The sequence below is a fragment of the Salvia splendens genome, chromosome 8 (genome assembly GCF_004379255.2).
Source record: "Salvia splendens isolate huo1 chromosome 8, SspV2, whole genome shotgun sequence".
In the NCBI taxonomy this organism is placed as follows: domain Eukaryota; kingdom Viridiplantae; phylum Streptophyta; class Magnoliopsida; order Lamiales; family Lamiaceae; genus Salvia; species Salvia splendens.
In genome coordinates, this window is record NC_056039.1 from 24515342 (window position 1) to 24530648 (window position 15307).

Sequence of the window (15307 nt, forward strand, 5' to 3'; positions counted from 1 at the left end):
TATATAAGGATCCAAGTGATGATGATCTTGAGTTATATAAAGAAATTGAATAAAAGTAAGTGTTGTTGTGTTAATTTAATTTATTATGTTTATTTTTCCATGATTTTCGAAATCTCCTATTTTTGGGAGAGGAGAAATTAAGTATTCTATAATTGATTTCTTACTTATTTCTTTCCATGAATGAATTGGAATATTCTAGCCAATCTTGCCTTACTTTATTCTATTAAAGATTTGGAAATTTTTCTGGTGGGAGGAACCTTAAACCACACGCCTACTTCTCATTATTTTTGGAGGATTTTACAAATTTCTCTACTCCGTATTATTTTATTCTACTCCGTGAAATACCAAATTAAATCATAAGCTAAATAAATAGCTATGATTTTAAAAAATCCTTCCCTTATTTCTCCCCATAATTCACGCCTCCCTCCCCCCAAATCTCTCAAATCTTTATTTGATTTATTCTCTCAAATCTTCAATTAATTGTGGGATATATTATTTCCCAACTCTATAAATAAAACCAAAAACCTAACCCTAAACCCGTCTCACACGCCTCCCTCTCAAATCACACGCCCCTCCCCTTGCTCCATCTTCTCCCACACTTGTTTTTCTACTCTACTCAAGATCATTTCGATTCGCCAAGAGTTTGTTGAAGAATCAAGAGCTATATTCGTTTCTACCGATTGTTTCGTTCAAGAAAGGTACAATCAAACCTCTATTCTTCATTCCTCTCCATCCAAACATTCTTTCGACTCCCTCATGCATCTAGTGAGTGTAGGGATTTTAAATCTAAGGATTTAATCGGTGGGGAATTTGTGTTTGCATTTATGTATGCGTTTGAATGCAATTTTGTGAAGTTTGATTTGAATCTTTGGTGAATGATGTGAGTTTATGGGCAAACTTGATTATGAGAACCTTTTAAGCATGATTATGTGTTTTCCAGCATGAAAGGTTGGTGTTTGTTTGATGGAAGATGAAAACCCTATTTTCGAAACTATGAACCTGAAATCTGTGGTGCACGACCAGTAGCTTCTGATCTGTAATTGACCAAATCAAACGAACTAATTTTTTATATTAAATTTTAACTGAGTAAACTTCAAGGTGTTTTCTGTGTTGTGTGTGAATTTCAGCCCCTTCTGACGAAAAATGAATTTTTAATAATTTTTTGAAGTTGCCAGAAACCTGTGTTCTCGCCAAGAATGTTTCGTTTTCTTTTTGACTGACCAAATGACCTCCGATTGATGTGATTCTTGAACTATATGAAAAGTTGAAGTGTCTTCTAAGTCTTGTAAAATTTTCAGCCATTTTAGGAATTGGATGAATTTATGGTAAAGTTTTCAAATGAACTGCGCAGTGCTGTTAGAAATTTTATGTTCCGACCAGAGAGTTTAATTATTGATTTGACTGACTAAACGACGTGATTTCAGTGTGAAAATTTGTCAGGATGAACTTCAATGTGTATTATGTGTTGTGACCAAAATGTAGCTTCATATGAGGTCGGGTGAGTTTTTAGTGATTTTTATAAAACGGTCGCGCAGTTCTGCCAGTTTTCTGCTTTGATAAAAGGATATTTATTTTCAAGTTTAAAAGTATTATATGATGCATGTATATCCAAGGAACGTGTTTAATGATGTGATCGCGTGAGATACGTCGAAATATATTATGGTGTGTTTTTCCATCTTTGTGACGAACATTGGGTTGGGTAAATTGAGAAAAACGATGAGAGAGAAACGATAGGACATGCATGGTAATATGATTCTGTGGAAGGCTGACTTGTGTTGTCGTTGACAAGGGTGATTGTATTCGTGAACTCGAGGAACGAGAGTTGCCATAAGTTGGATTGTGAATTATTAAGCGAACGAGGTGGGTTTTCTTTTCAAACCTCTTTATTTTTCCGAAAATATGATGTGGTGTTATAAGGGTGGTTTAAAGTGTTATGTTATGCCGTGATTGTTTTGATGTTGAGATTTTTGCCTGATGCCTAGTTCGTTTGAGCTTGCTCCGTTAGGCTATAGGGCTATGTTGAGATTGTGCTTGATGCCTAGTTTGTGAGTTCGCTCCATTAGGCTACATGGCTATGATAAACGAATTCGGGTCTGAGTAGGGCCGCAAACCCTATCAGGCTGTGTACACAGAGGGGATCGTGAGCCGTCCTTGCTAGTCAGCCGATCTCGTGGGCGAATAGTGTGGCCACAATTTCGTCGCACTATGGTAAAAGGATGTGATTGATTGATTGATGAGAAAGTGGGGAGATTGTTTTGACCGGCCGGTCTGTGAAAAGTGTTTTTGTGATACTCGTGATATTTCTTAAATAAACGTAAAAACTCGAGTTCACCGGTATGGATGACATAACTGTTATAAAATGTTTTCGGCATGAGCCCATTGAGTACAACAAGTACTCAGCCCTGCATATGTTTTCTTTATGTGCAGGTTGTGCGGGATGTTGCGGCGGATGTTGAGTTGAGCCTTAAGAAATTTCGGATGCGTCGTGTCTTCATACATAGGCGTCTCCCTTTGACTCTCTTGAATACTTGTTTTTCCGCTGCCGTGTTTGAAATAAATTTCTAGAAGTCTTCCGCACTATTTAATACTGCTTTATTACATTAAGTATTTTGAGGCTAAAATCCGTTGCTTAACTTTTCAATAAACTAAAATATTTCTTTTTGAAGTTAATTAGGTTTTTCATATTTATCTCCCCCTTTTTCTTCCCTGCTCCTTCGTCCCTTCCCTAGTCACGATTTCCCCGTCTTTACTATCCTTAGTGAGGGCGGTCGTGACAGAGTGGTATCAAAGCTTCGTTCTTTCGCTCTGGTCCGAGAGTCTTCTTTCAGTCTAAGTCTAGATCAGTACCCCTAGACTAGAAGTGTCACGAAGACTCAACACCCGAAGCATCACGCTCAACCAAAGAAAGTGAGGTATGTTTAAGTTGTTGAAAGAATGCGAGATTGATGTATGAAATTGATGATGTTATGATGAGGATGTTTTGGCAAGTGTACGCATGTGAATAAACGTTATGTGTGAAGATGATAATGTAGTGATATGATTATGGGGGACATGAGCATGATTGGAACGATAATCTAAACCCGTGTTATATGTGTGAAAATGATATTGTGATAGTGTGATTATGTGGAATATGAACATGATTGGCAAGATGATCTAAGCACGTGTTGTGTGTGCGAATATAATATTGTTATGGTATGATTATGTGAGACATGAGCAAGATTGGTATGATGACTTAAGTATGTGTTATGTGTGAAAGTACTACGACGTAAGCATGTGAACATAGGAAGCCTTAGGGCGGCCTCAAATTTGGTGATGCGTGACGAACCCTAGATTTATCACAAATAACGAGATAGAATATATGTTGGAAAACCTTCGTCTTCGCGTAAATGGCACGGATAAAACAACCCGCATATAAGGGCGCCTAATATAACGTCAGAGTGCGACGAATGCAAGGAAGTTACGATTTTGATAACAACAAATACTAACAACGATACTAACTTGTCTTTTGGACCAGAATGCCACCAAGACGCAGACGTGGCCCACAAGTGGAGAACGACATGGAGGAACAATCAGAGGGAAGTATAGGGAATCAACCCCCTCCTCCACCACCACCCCCACCTCAACCTCAAGAGAGAGAATACATTAAGGCCTTCCGAAAGGAAAACCCTCCAAAGTTTGACGGACTGGGAGAGCCCCCGAAGGCAGAGGCTTGGATACGCGACCTCGAGCGTATATTTGACTTCATGGGATGCACCGATAGGGAACGTCTAGCTTGCGTGACGTATCAACTGATTGGACCTGCCGATTTTTGGTGGGAAACTAATCGACGCCACGAGGCGCTCACATGGGAAGAATTCAAGGAAGAGGTGTACGACAAGTACATTCCCATGAGCTATAGACGGGTGAAGATAGTGGAGTTCCACACCCTGAAACAGGGAAACATGACGGTGACGGAGTACGACCGTGCTCTTTGTGAAATGACCCGATATGCGCCCGAGTTAGTGGACACCGATGAGTAGATGGCCGCAAAATTCCGTTCTGGCCTTAGACACGAGATAAGGGTAGCCGTGGCCAGCCGCAGAGGAATCTCGTACTCCGAAATTTTGAGTTGTGCTTTAGATGTGGAAGAAGCACTACCAAAGGACGAGACGACGACGAATCCTACACCACCAACACCTCAACCGAACTATCGAGACAAGAGGAAGTGGGAAGACAACCGAGCTCCTTATGACAACAAGCGACACCGTTCTACTTTCCGCCAGACGCAAGACTATGACCGGCAAGCCATGCCACAGCCGAGAGGGAATCAACAGAAGGCACCCCACTGCAACCGGTGCTCCAAGTACCACTTTGGCGAGTGTAGAGCTGGAGGCATCCGATGCTTCACTTGTGGTGAAAATGGACATATGTCTCGAGAGTGCCCGAATAACAACAAAGGAGGAATGTGGAATAGGCAGGGACATGGGGAACAACAGCAACAACCACAACCCATTCGACAGGTGGCCCCACAGCAAGCGCGAGCGTACGCGCTGAAAGGAAATGAAGGGCAGGAACAGCAAACCGACAAGGACTGATGGGATGAAAGAGAAGTACCCCGAATAGTTTATGGAAGACGACTAAAATTTCGGGACGAAATTTCTGTTAAGAGGGGAAGGATGTAGCACCCCGGAAAATTTTTGATTTTTTAAATTTGATGGCTTATTTTCGTTTTATTAATGTGGATGTTGATTTGGAAATGCATTTTTGGAAATTGATTTCTATGAGGTTGTGTTAACGATGTGAAATTAATGGTTGAGAGTTATGTGGAATAATATGATATGTTTTCCAATGGGCGGGATTTAATTATATAGGATCATGCATATTTGTGCCAGTTACCTTATTCAAATTATTTTCGGCATTTCTATTTATTGGAAGTAATATCTTCTTTCTTGGATTTATTTAATTATTTTGGGATATTTATCCAAATTAAATCCAAAACCAAAATATTCTTATTTATTTTTCCATGATTTTTGAAATCTCCTATTTTTGGGAGAGGAGAAATTAAGTATTCTATAATTGATTTCTTACTTATTTCTTTCCATGAATGAATTGGAATAGGCATGCACAATCCGGCCCGGTCCGCCGGTTAACCGCCGGTTCGGGCCCGCCGGTTCATGAACCGGAACCGGGCCCGGAACCGGCGGGTTGAACCGGCTGAAGGGTCGGAGGGTCATAAGGGCCGGTTCAGGTTCGGGCATAACTTGAACCGTGAACCGGCGGTTCAAAACAGGCGGTTCGGCGGTTTGAACCGCCGGTTCAAAGGGTCGAACGGCTAGGGTTCGTAGGGGTTCGTAGGGGTTCAAAGTAGGGATAGGTATGAACCGGCGGTTCGCCGGTTTTGGAGGAAAACCGCCGGTTTGAACCGGCGGTTCCGACCGGTTTCCGCCGGTTCCGGAAGCTTTTCAGGCGTAGGGGGCTAGGTGAGGTCAGAAACCGGCGGTTTGTGTAGGAAAACCGTGGACCAACCCGCCGGTTTCGTGGAAAAACCGCCGGTTTTGAGGTTGAACCGCCGGTTCAGGCGGTAAACCGGCGGTTCGGCCGAAAATTTGAAAGTTTGAAATTTGAATTTTTTTTTTAATTTCTTCCAATTTTACTCCTATAAATACCTCACTTCTCCTTCATATTTCCTTACCCCATTCTTGTGTTAACAAGGATTTCATTCTCAATCTCCATTTCTCTATTCTCTCATCATTCTCTCTAATTGCGCAAGTTTAATTCTACACTTTCTACTCACTACTATATTTGTTGTGCTCATAATTTACCACTTCTTTTATACTTCATACATATTTTATTCCAAGTCCATATTACTTTTCATTTATCAATATATTCAATATGTCTTCTTCTCGTGGTGGATCAGGACGTGGTGATCGGGGCAAGGGAATAGCCCAAGATCAAAGCACTACGCGTCCCTCAAAATCTCGACGACCTAGTCGTCGAGATGTTATGGACGAGGTTTCCCGATTGGCAGCCGAACGCATGCAAGTAAGTAATGAAAAATTTGTTTTCCAATTCACATGCACAAAATTTCATTAATTTTTTTTTGCGTTCATACTTTTAACTTCTACGTACATAATATTTGTAGATGGAAGAAGATCATAGGACCGCCATGCTACTTGCTGAAATGCAACAAGGCGGGGGTAGGGGAGATGAGGAGTTCAACGTTACTATATCGTCGGACTCGGACAACAACGAGGATAGATCGCATTCTCGTATTCCTTCTAGCACCGGCGGAAATGAGGAGATGCCTCCCCCTGCACCCACTAACACGGCAAAACCTTTGAAATCGGACATTTTTATCAAACACTACAAGAAGGTGGCGGTGGTGATTCCAAGTCCTCACGATCCGAACTCTCAAGAAGAGACTTCGGACTTTCATGTTTATTGCAACTATTGCGATAAAGTGTACAAATGGTCCGCCGGTGGTGGATATGGCACCCTCCGTCGCCATTTAGTGGCAAAGCATCCGGTAGAATGCGGCACTGCCTCTACCCAAAGCCAACTAAACTTCCAACTCGCCGGCGCCGGCTCGGGTTCGTCAGGTGCGCCTCTATTTAAATATGATAAAAAGAATTTTGATGATACAATGACTAGATGGGCGGCTATGAAGCATATGCCCTTTAATGTTTTTGATGACAAAAGTTTTGAGGTTACTATGCAAAGTGGGTTGAATGTAGCAATCAAAAGAATAGGTCGAATGACCGTGCAACGATCTACCGTTCGGCAGTGCTTGGAGAAAAAGGTAGAATTATCACGTTATTTAGTTAACATGGGCCACAGGGTGAACATTTGCTCAGATGTTTGGACGGATTGTTTTAACCGTCATTCATACATGGGTATTACGGTTCACTTTGTGGACAACAGTTGGACTTTGAACAAGCGTTTAATTGGTTTTAGAGAATTTGAAAGTCCACACACTGCACCAGAAATTGCTTCTTTGATTATACAAGTGTTGAATGAGTTTCAGCTATGCAACAAGATATTTTCTATTGGTTTTGATAATGCAACTGCCAACACCGCAAGTATTGCCGATTTGATTGCGGCTTGTACACCGGTAATTGGAGGTAAGTATTTTCATCAAAGATGCATTTGCCATATTTTAAATTTATGTGTACAGGATGCGCTTGAATTATGGCAAAAGCATGTCTCTCCTATTAGAAATGCAGTTAGATTAATCCATCAAAAGCCAGCTATTGGCAAAGCATGGAAGAAATATTGCCATCAAAAGAATGTTAGGTACACGAATTTTACTATGGATGTGTCTCATAGATGGAATTCGACATATGATTGTCTGAATTCTACCTTGACACATAAAGATGCTTTATGTGATTTTTATAGAACTAACCCCTACCGTGATTTATATCTTTCGCATAGTTGTTGGGATAACAGTTTGGCTTTATTTAAATTGTTCAAATATTTCAAAAATGCTACTGTTGAATTGTCGGGTGTTTATTATTGCACTGCTGTTCGTGTTTTGGAGCATTGCATGTACATATCCCTTGGTTTTAAAACTTCAATGAAAAATGCTTCCTCTTCTCCCGAGTTAATGTGCGTTTTGTATTATATGATTGAAAAATGGCTCAAGTATTTCAGTGAGATTCCTAACGTGTTTTTGATTGCAAAGGTATTGGATCCAAAATGGAAATTAGCAGGTACCTCTAGAATTTTAGATTTTTATTATAACAATTTGAGTTCAATTGATCTTGGTCCCCTTCAAGCAATCCAATCCGATACTAGTGACGAATTTGGAGTCGACCTCTCAGAAACCTTTCAAATAAACCTCCCGGACCGGTCAGTTGTGCAACAAAACCTCGAGTATAACTTGCGCTCTCTCTACACCGAATATGAAACCAAGTATAACACCACTCACCAAGTCAGAAGACCCCCTCCTCCACAACATAACTATGGCTTTGCATTTCAAGCCGATTATGATGACCCCGACGCGCAATCCCAACTAGCCGACCTATACAACTACAGCACCGGCGGAAGGTCCTCAGGTATGGTCAGTGAATTAGTTTTATATTTTGAATCACTCTTTTCCTTTGGTGATGAAGGTCCTACTCCTCCCGCCCAAATCGACGTCCTCGATTGGTGGGGAACCCACGAGAAAGATTTTCCCATCCTTGCTTCAATGGCCAAGGAGATTTTTTCTGTTCCGGCTTCCACCGTCGCCGTCGAGTCCGCTTTTAGTGTTGGCTCGCGCGTTTTGGATGAATCAAGAAGTAAGCTCTCGGCGAAAAATATGGAAGCCGTGATGTTACTTGATGATTGGGCCAAAGCTGACGTCCGAGAACAAGAAAATGATTGGAATGATCGTCAAGAGGGATCACAAGATGAATTCACCGGGGATGAAGATTAGGCCAACCGTCAACCGCCGCCGGCCAAGCCAAATAGGTATGTAAGGTAAGAGAACTACGTGGACTTTGATTCCCTAATGCAAATGAGCAATTGGGATACGTAGGCACCTCAACTTAAATTTTTAATTTAAGTTGAGCTCAAGTCCTTTTTCTTTTATTTCTTTTTTTTCCCATTAATTCCTACTTTAAAAATATGCAAATACAATTGCATAATTGTATTTGTATATACTCTAGTCGATGAAGTATATTTCTCTATACGGCTTAATGAGGGAAACTTTTGACAATTCTACTATAATTGTTGATTGTTAGACGAAACTCAACATTTAAAGTTGAATTGCTAAAGGTGTCCTTAATTTAGTTATGTAGAAAGATCTTCTTCGCCGGTTAAGAGTATATATATAATACACTTATACGTTTAAGAACTTCAACGTCGTTTCTTGTCATTTGTAATTAGTTCTTCACTAGTAGTCTCATTTGTATTTAAATTTTGTTTAAGACTTCAAGACCGCCATATGTTTTCAATTTGTAATTGTTGTAACTTGTAACGTGTAATTTGTAAATATGCAATTTCAATAAAATTGCAACTTTAGCCGTATTTTTTTCAATTTTATTTACTCACATTGCATACAAAAGCAAACTTGAAAAGTGTAATGTAATTTGATTAAAATTGAAAAGTTGAAAAATGCAAAAAAATAAAAATAAAAAAAATCGTCAACCCGCCGGTTCGGGCCCGGAACCGGCGGTTCGAGCCGAAAACCGCCGGTTCGAGCCGAAAACCGCCGGTTTTTTGAACCTGAATCGGAACCGCCGGGAGCTAGGCGGGCCGGTTCAGGTTCGCGAATTTTCCGACCCTTGACCCGCCGGTTCGGGCCCGGAACCGGCGGGTTCCGACCCTTGTGCAAGCCTAAATTGGAATATTCTAGCCAATCTTGCCTTACTTTACTCTATTAAAGATTTGGAACTTTTTCTGGTGGGAGGAACCTTAAACCACACGCCTACTTCTCATTATTTTTGGAGGATTTTACAAATTTCTCTACTCCGTATTATTTTATTCTACTCCGTGAAATACCAAATTAAATCATAAGCTAATTAAATAGCTATGATTTTCAAAAATCCTCCCCTTATTTCTCCCCATAATTCACGCCTCCCTCCCCCCAAATCTCTCAAATCTTTATTTGATTTATTCTCCCAAATCTTCAATTAATTGTGGGATATATTATTTCCCAACTCTATAAATAAAACCAAAAACCTAACCCTAAACCCATCTCACACGTCTCCCTCTCAAATCACACGCCCCTCCCCTTGCTCCATCTTCTCCCACACTTGTTTTTCTATTCTACTCAAGATCATTTCGATTCGCCAAGAGTTTGTTGAAGAATCAAGAGCTATATTCGTTTCTACCGATTGTTTCGTTCAAGAAAGGTACAATCAAACCTCTATTCTTCATTCCTCTCCATCCAAACATTCTTTCGACTCCCTCATGCATCTAGTGAGTGTAGGGATTTTAAATCTAAGGATTTAATCGGTGGGGAATTTGTGTTTGCATTTATGTATGCGTTTTGAATGCAATTTTGTGAAGTTTGATTTGAATCTTTGGTGAATGATGTGAGTTTATGGGCAAACTTGATTATGAGAACCTTTTAAGCATGATTATGTGTTTTCCAGCATGAAAGGTTGGTGTTTGTTTGATGGAAGATGAAAACCCTATTTTCGAAACTATGAACCTGAAATCTGTGGTGCACGACCAGTAGCTTCTGATCTGTAATTGACTCATCAAACGAACTAATTTTTTATATGAAATTTTAACTGAGTAAACTTCAAGGTGTTTTCTGTGTTGTGTGTGAATTTCAGTCCCTTTTGACGAAAAATGAATATTTAATAATTTTTTGAAGTTGACTGCGCAAATCTGCCAGAAACCTGTGTTCTCGCCAAGAATGTTTCGTTTTCTTTTTGACTGACCAAATGACCTCCGATTGATGTGATTCTTGAACTATATGAAAATTTGAAGTGTCTTCTAAGTCGTGTAAAATTTTCAGCCTTTTTAGGCATTGGATGAATTTATGGGAAAGTTTTCAAATGAACTGCGCAGTGCTGTTAGAAATTTTATGTTCCGACCAGAGAGTTTAATTATTGATTTGACTGACTAAACGACGTGATTTCAGTGTGAAAATTTGTCAGGATGAACTTGAATGTGTATTCTGTGTTGTGACCAAAATGTAGCTTCATATGAGGTCGGGTGAATTTTTAGTGATTTTTATAAAACGGTCGCGCAATTCTGCCAGTTTTCTGCTTTGATAAAAGGATATTTATTTTCAAGTTTAAAAGTATTATATGATGCATGTATATCCAAGGAACGTGTTTAATGATGTGATCGCGTGAGATACGTCGAAATATATTATGGTGTGTTTTTCCATCTTTGTGACGAACATTGGGTTGGGTAAATTGAGAAAAACGATGAGAGAGAAACGATAGGACATGCATGGTAATATGATTCTGTGGAAGGCTGACTTGTGTTGTCGTTGACAAGGGTGATTGTATTCGTGAACTCGAGGAACGAGAGTTGCCATAAGTTGGATTGTGAATTGTTAAGCGAACGTGGTGGGCTTTCTTTTCAAACCTCTTTATTTTTCCGAAAATATGATGTGGTGTTATAAGGGTGGTTTAAAGTGTTATGTCATGCCGTGATTGTTTTGATGTTGAGATTTTTGCCTGATGCCTAGTTCGTTTGAGCTTGCTCCGTTAGGCTATAGGGCTATGTTGAGATTGTGCTTGATGCCTAGTTTGTGAGTTCGCTCCATTAGGCTACATGGCTATAATAAACGAATTCGGGTCTGAGTAGAGTCGCAAACCCTATCAGGCTGTGTACACAGAGGGGATCGTGAGCCGTCCTTGCTAGTCGTCCGGTCTCGTGGGCGAATAGTGGGAGATTGTTTTGATCGGCCGGTCTGTGAAAAGTGTTTTTGTGATACTCGTGATATTTCTTAAATAAACGTAAAAACTCGAGTTCACCGGTATGGATGACATAACTGTTATAAAATGTTTTCGGCATGAGCCCATTGAGTACAACAAGTACTCAGCCCTGCATATGTTTTCTTTATGTGCATGTTGAGCGGGATGTTGCTGCGAATGTTGAGTTGAGCCTTAAGAAATTTCGGATGCGTCGTGTCTTCATACATAGGCGTCTCCCTTTGACTCTCTTGAATACTTGTTTTTCCGCTGCCGTGTTTGAAATAAATTTCTAGAAGTCTTCCGCACTATTTAATACTGCTTTATGACATTAAGTATTTTGAGGCTAAAATCCGTTGCTTAACTTTTCAATAAACTAAAATATTTCTTTTTGAAGTTAATTGGGTTTTTCATATTTGCCTCCCCTTTTTCTTCCCTGCTCCTCCGTCCCTTCCCTAGTCACGATTTCCCTGTCTTTACTATCCTTAATGAGGGCGGTCGTGACAATAAAAGTACAGTATACCGTAAATACGATACGGTATACTGCAATAACAGTATGATAATGGTATTGAAAATTATCATACCAAAAATACAGTATACCGCAATAACAATATGATAATGGTATTGAAAATTATCATACCGAAAATACGATATACCGAAATAACAATATGATAATGATATTGAAAATTATCATACCGAATTCTCAGTATACTTAAGTGCGGTATACTGAAAACTCGATAAGACATCGGTATGAAATTTTGTCATACCACTACATTCAGTACGGTATGTGGTTGACACTCCCTTGTGATTGTTTGGTGAAGATAGAGGAGTCCCCAGTCTTGTGAAGTTGCATATACAACCTGAACCATATTCTATATCTCCTTAACGGTGTCTTTAAAGTGAGTTCTTAATCGTGTATTTAGTGTGCAAGTTAACAACTAGTGGTGCTCGGCAGAGAGTCAAACCCTATGGAGGATATAACTAGTCGCTAGGATTTTCATTTGTAAATAACTTATCTCGTCTTTGTTCTTTGATTTAATCTAGTCTGTTCTTTGGATATTACCAATTCCTCATTGTAGTTTAATATAAGTCTCAGTAATTACGAATATTTTAACTTTTAAGATTTTAATTTGTAATTTTTGGAATTATTAACTAATTGAATAAAATATTTATTAGTTGCAATTAAAATGGAAGATAGAATTTTAAAAGTTTTAGATGTATCATCATTTACTGAACCACATATCAAAGAAGATATGAGGTTCACCCAAAAACAACGACTCACTCTATTATCCCTGACAAACGGGGATTCTCCTGCCTTCTAGTTTAAACAGGTTTTTCAGAAAATTGAAAACTACGTAAAAACTTTTAATAGATCCAATCTAAAAATATGTGACAGGGCATCAGTTTTAAAAAGCTCGATTTTGCAGCTTCACGGTTTGATAAGCACAAAACACAAATAACTCATCATCTGCCCAAAACGCAATCATAGAAAGGTACAATTCCTCCAAAATAATCAATAACAGCTACGGAATCATCACCATAAAAAAATTAGAAAAGTAAACAAAAGAAATCAAATGTATGAAGCAGAATCAGTAGGGAACACATCAAGAAGGCGCTCCCAACGCTAAATAATCACTGATTCAATTCATTATGTGCCTCCGTCTGAACCTAATGGTAAGTAATTGCGCATTTCACGCACTACCAATTGATTATTCGAGAGGCAGGGAATCAAATTCTCCAAAACCAGAAACAATTTATTCTATCGATTGATTAGATGTCGAAGGCTTTTCTGAAGACAGATGAGTAGGTAAAAGCACAACAATCGATCAAAAATGCCTAAATTTAGTGTTGGCCTCGTAACTAAGCCAAAAATGAGAAGAGTCGCTACCATTGAAGAAAGCTACTCATCAGGCTACTCAAAGAGGCGCAAAACAACGGAATCGTATCGAAATCAGAAAAGGAAAGTAAAAAACTGAAGCTTTGGATGATTGAAATGAAAGAGATGAGAGAAAGAGGTTGAATGGAATAGAATGGGCGACGCGTTATATAGAGCTGCAGATCTAGGGTTACGCATTTCTATATATTTCTTAATGGGCTATTTAACTTCTTTTTAATATTTGGCCCACATTCATTTCCGACTCACCCAATTTGAATCTTACTACAAGTTACACAACGATTCGTATTAGCAAGACCAGCGCTTTCAATATAAAAAATAAATATTATTGTGTTAAATGTAGTGTAACAATTAACAAAAATTAAATATAAATAATAATTTTAGAATAAAGAGAAATGATATGCTACATACATTGTGAGTTCCTTATATGAGCAACACTCACGTTTAACGCATTTTTAACGTTGTTCGTTTTGATTTATATATTTAGTTTGATTTAATTTCATAAAATTCATAAAAATCAAAGCTTGATTTGTTAGTTTATTAATTTATTTGAATTTATACAGAAAACGAGCAAATCGAGCTTTGATTTATATGAATTTTGTGAAATTAAAAATTCAAATAACATTTTTTAATGCATTAGAATCGAACTAAATAGATAAATCGAAATGAACAATGTTAAAAATGCATTGAACGAGAATGGTTCTCACATAAGGAGCTCATATAAGAAATATAGAATATCATTTCTCTAGAATAAAACATCTCAGATTTCAAATTACATAAATGTATTATTGTAAGGCACACAGTCAAGATTAAAGAAAAAACTAAATTTAATGAAAAATACATGAGATTTCACAAAACAATATAAATACTTATGTTTCTTGTTAATTGAATCACTTCTTTTTGGCATAGAAGTTGAAAAAGAGATACTACTCTCTTCGTCCCACACGAATATATACTTTTGGTTGGACACTGGTTGTAATACACAATTGGCACGTAAGAAATGGGTAGAAAGAAAAAGTAATTAAAAAATTGTTAGTGGAGAATGGGTCGGCTCATTAGATTGAAAAGAGTTTTCAAATTTAGAAAGTGCATATTTACGTGGACGGACAAAAAAAGAAAGAGTGCATATTCTTGTGGAATATGAGAGAATTAAATACGAGAGAGTATAATATTTACCAAAAATAGAAATGACTCAATTATATAAAAACTTTCCAAAATGAAAAATTACTCGGTTAACGAGGAACAAAAGAGTATGAAATGGCTAAGTTCTTAAAAGCAAAAATAATTGACCACGAACTCAATCAACAACCGATGAGATCATAAAATATCGACAAAAAATTAAATCCAATCCAATGACAATCTAAAATAGTGCACTATATAAGATAGAGATCTAAAATACTCTCTTCATCCTTAGATACTTGAGCTATATTCCTTTTTTAGTTGTCCCAAGATAGGTGAGTCATTTCATTTTTGGCGAAAACTTTATCATTTCTCACACTTTACTCTTTCTTCGTCTCTCTTACTTCATCCTCTTTTGTTTGTCTCTCACCTATTCTCCTATTTATAAAGTTATGTATTGGGCCTGTCAGAGATCAATGGAAGTTTAGATTCAAGCCACACCTAATTGGTTTTAAATAATTAAATTGGGCCCCAATTTAATCTAGCCAAATTATAATATTATTTCCAGCAACTACAGTATAATAATATTGACTGTCAATCCAAATCCGAAGGTATAAGTTATCTGGGCTTCCTCATTTATTTAATTATTTCACACATTTAAGATATAAATGTCAATTAATAAACTGAAGTCTGTTATTGAATTAATTAATTAATACTCTCTCCGTCTCATCTCAAGTGATTGATTGGCTTAAGGCATGTGTTTTGGAAAAAATGATAATATATCCTCCCTCCATCTCACTTAAAATGATACATTTTTCTTTTTAGTTTGTCTCAAATAAGATGACACATCACCTTTCTTTGAAACTTTCTCTCTCTAATTAATACACCAACCATTTTTTTCCCACTCCTATTAAAATATTCATCTTTTTCTCTCTCTCTATTTTAATACTTACAC

General features: G+C 38.1%; 2 non-coding genes across 2 annotated transcripts; both read right to left on the minus strand.

Annotated features, from left to right (window-relative positions):
* Positions 1 to 12552: 12552 nt before the first annotated feature.
* LOC121746267 lies at positions 12553 to 12676 on the minus strand. The gene has a single exon (XR_006038970.1). It is a non-coding gene; the product is annotated as a small nucleolar RNA snoR74 (small nucleolar RNA).
* Positions 12677 to 12733: 57 nt separating this feature from the next.
* LOC121746297 lies at positions 12734 to 12813 on the minus strand. The gene has a single exon (XR_006038996.1). It is a non-coding gene; the product is annotated as a small nucleolar RNA SNORD36 (small nucleolar RNA).
* Between the last annotated feature and the right edge of the window lie 2494 nt (positions 12814 to 15307).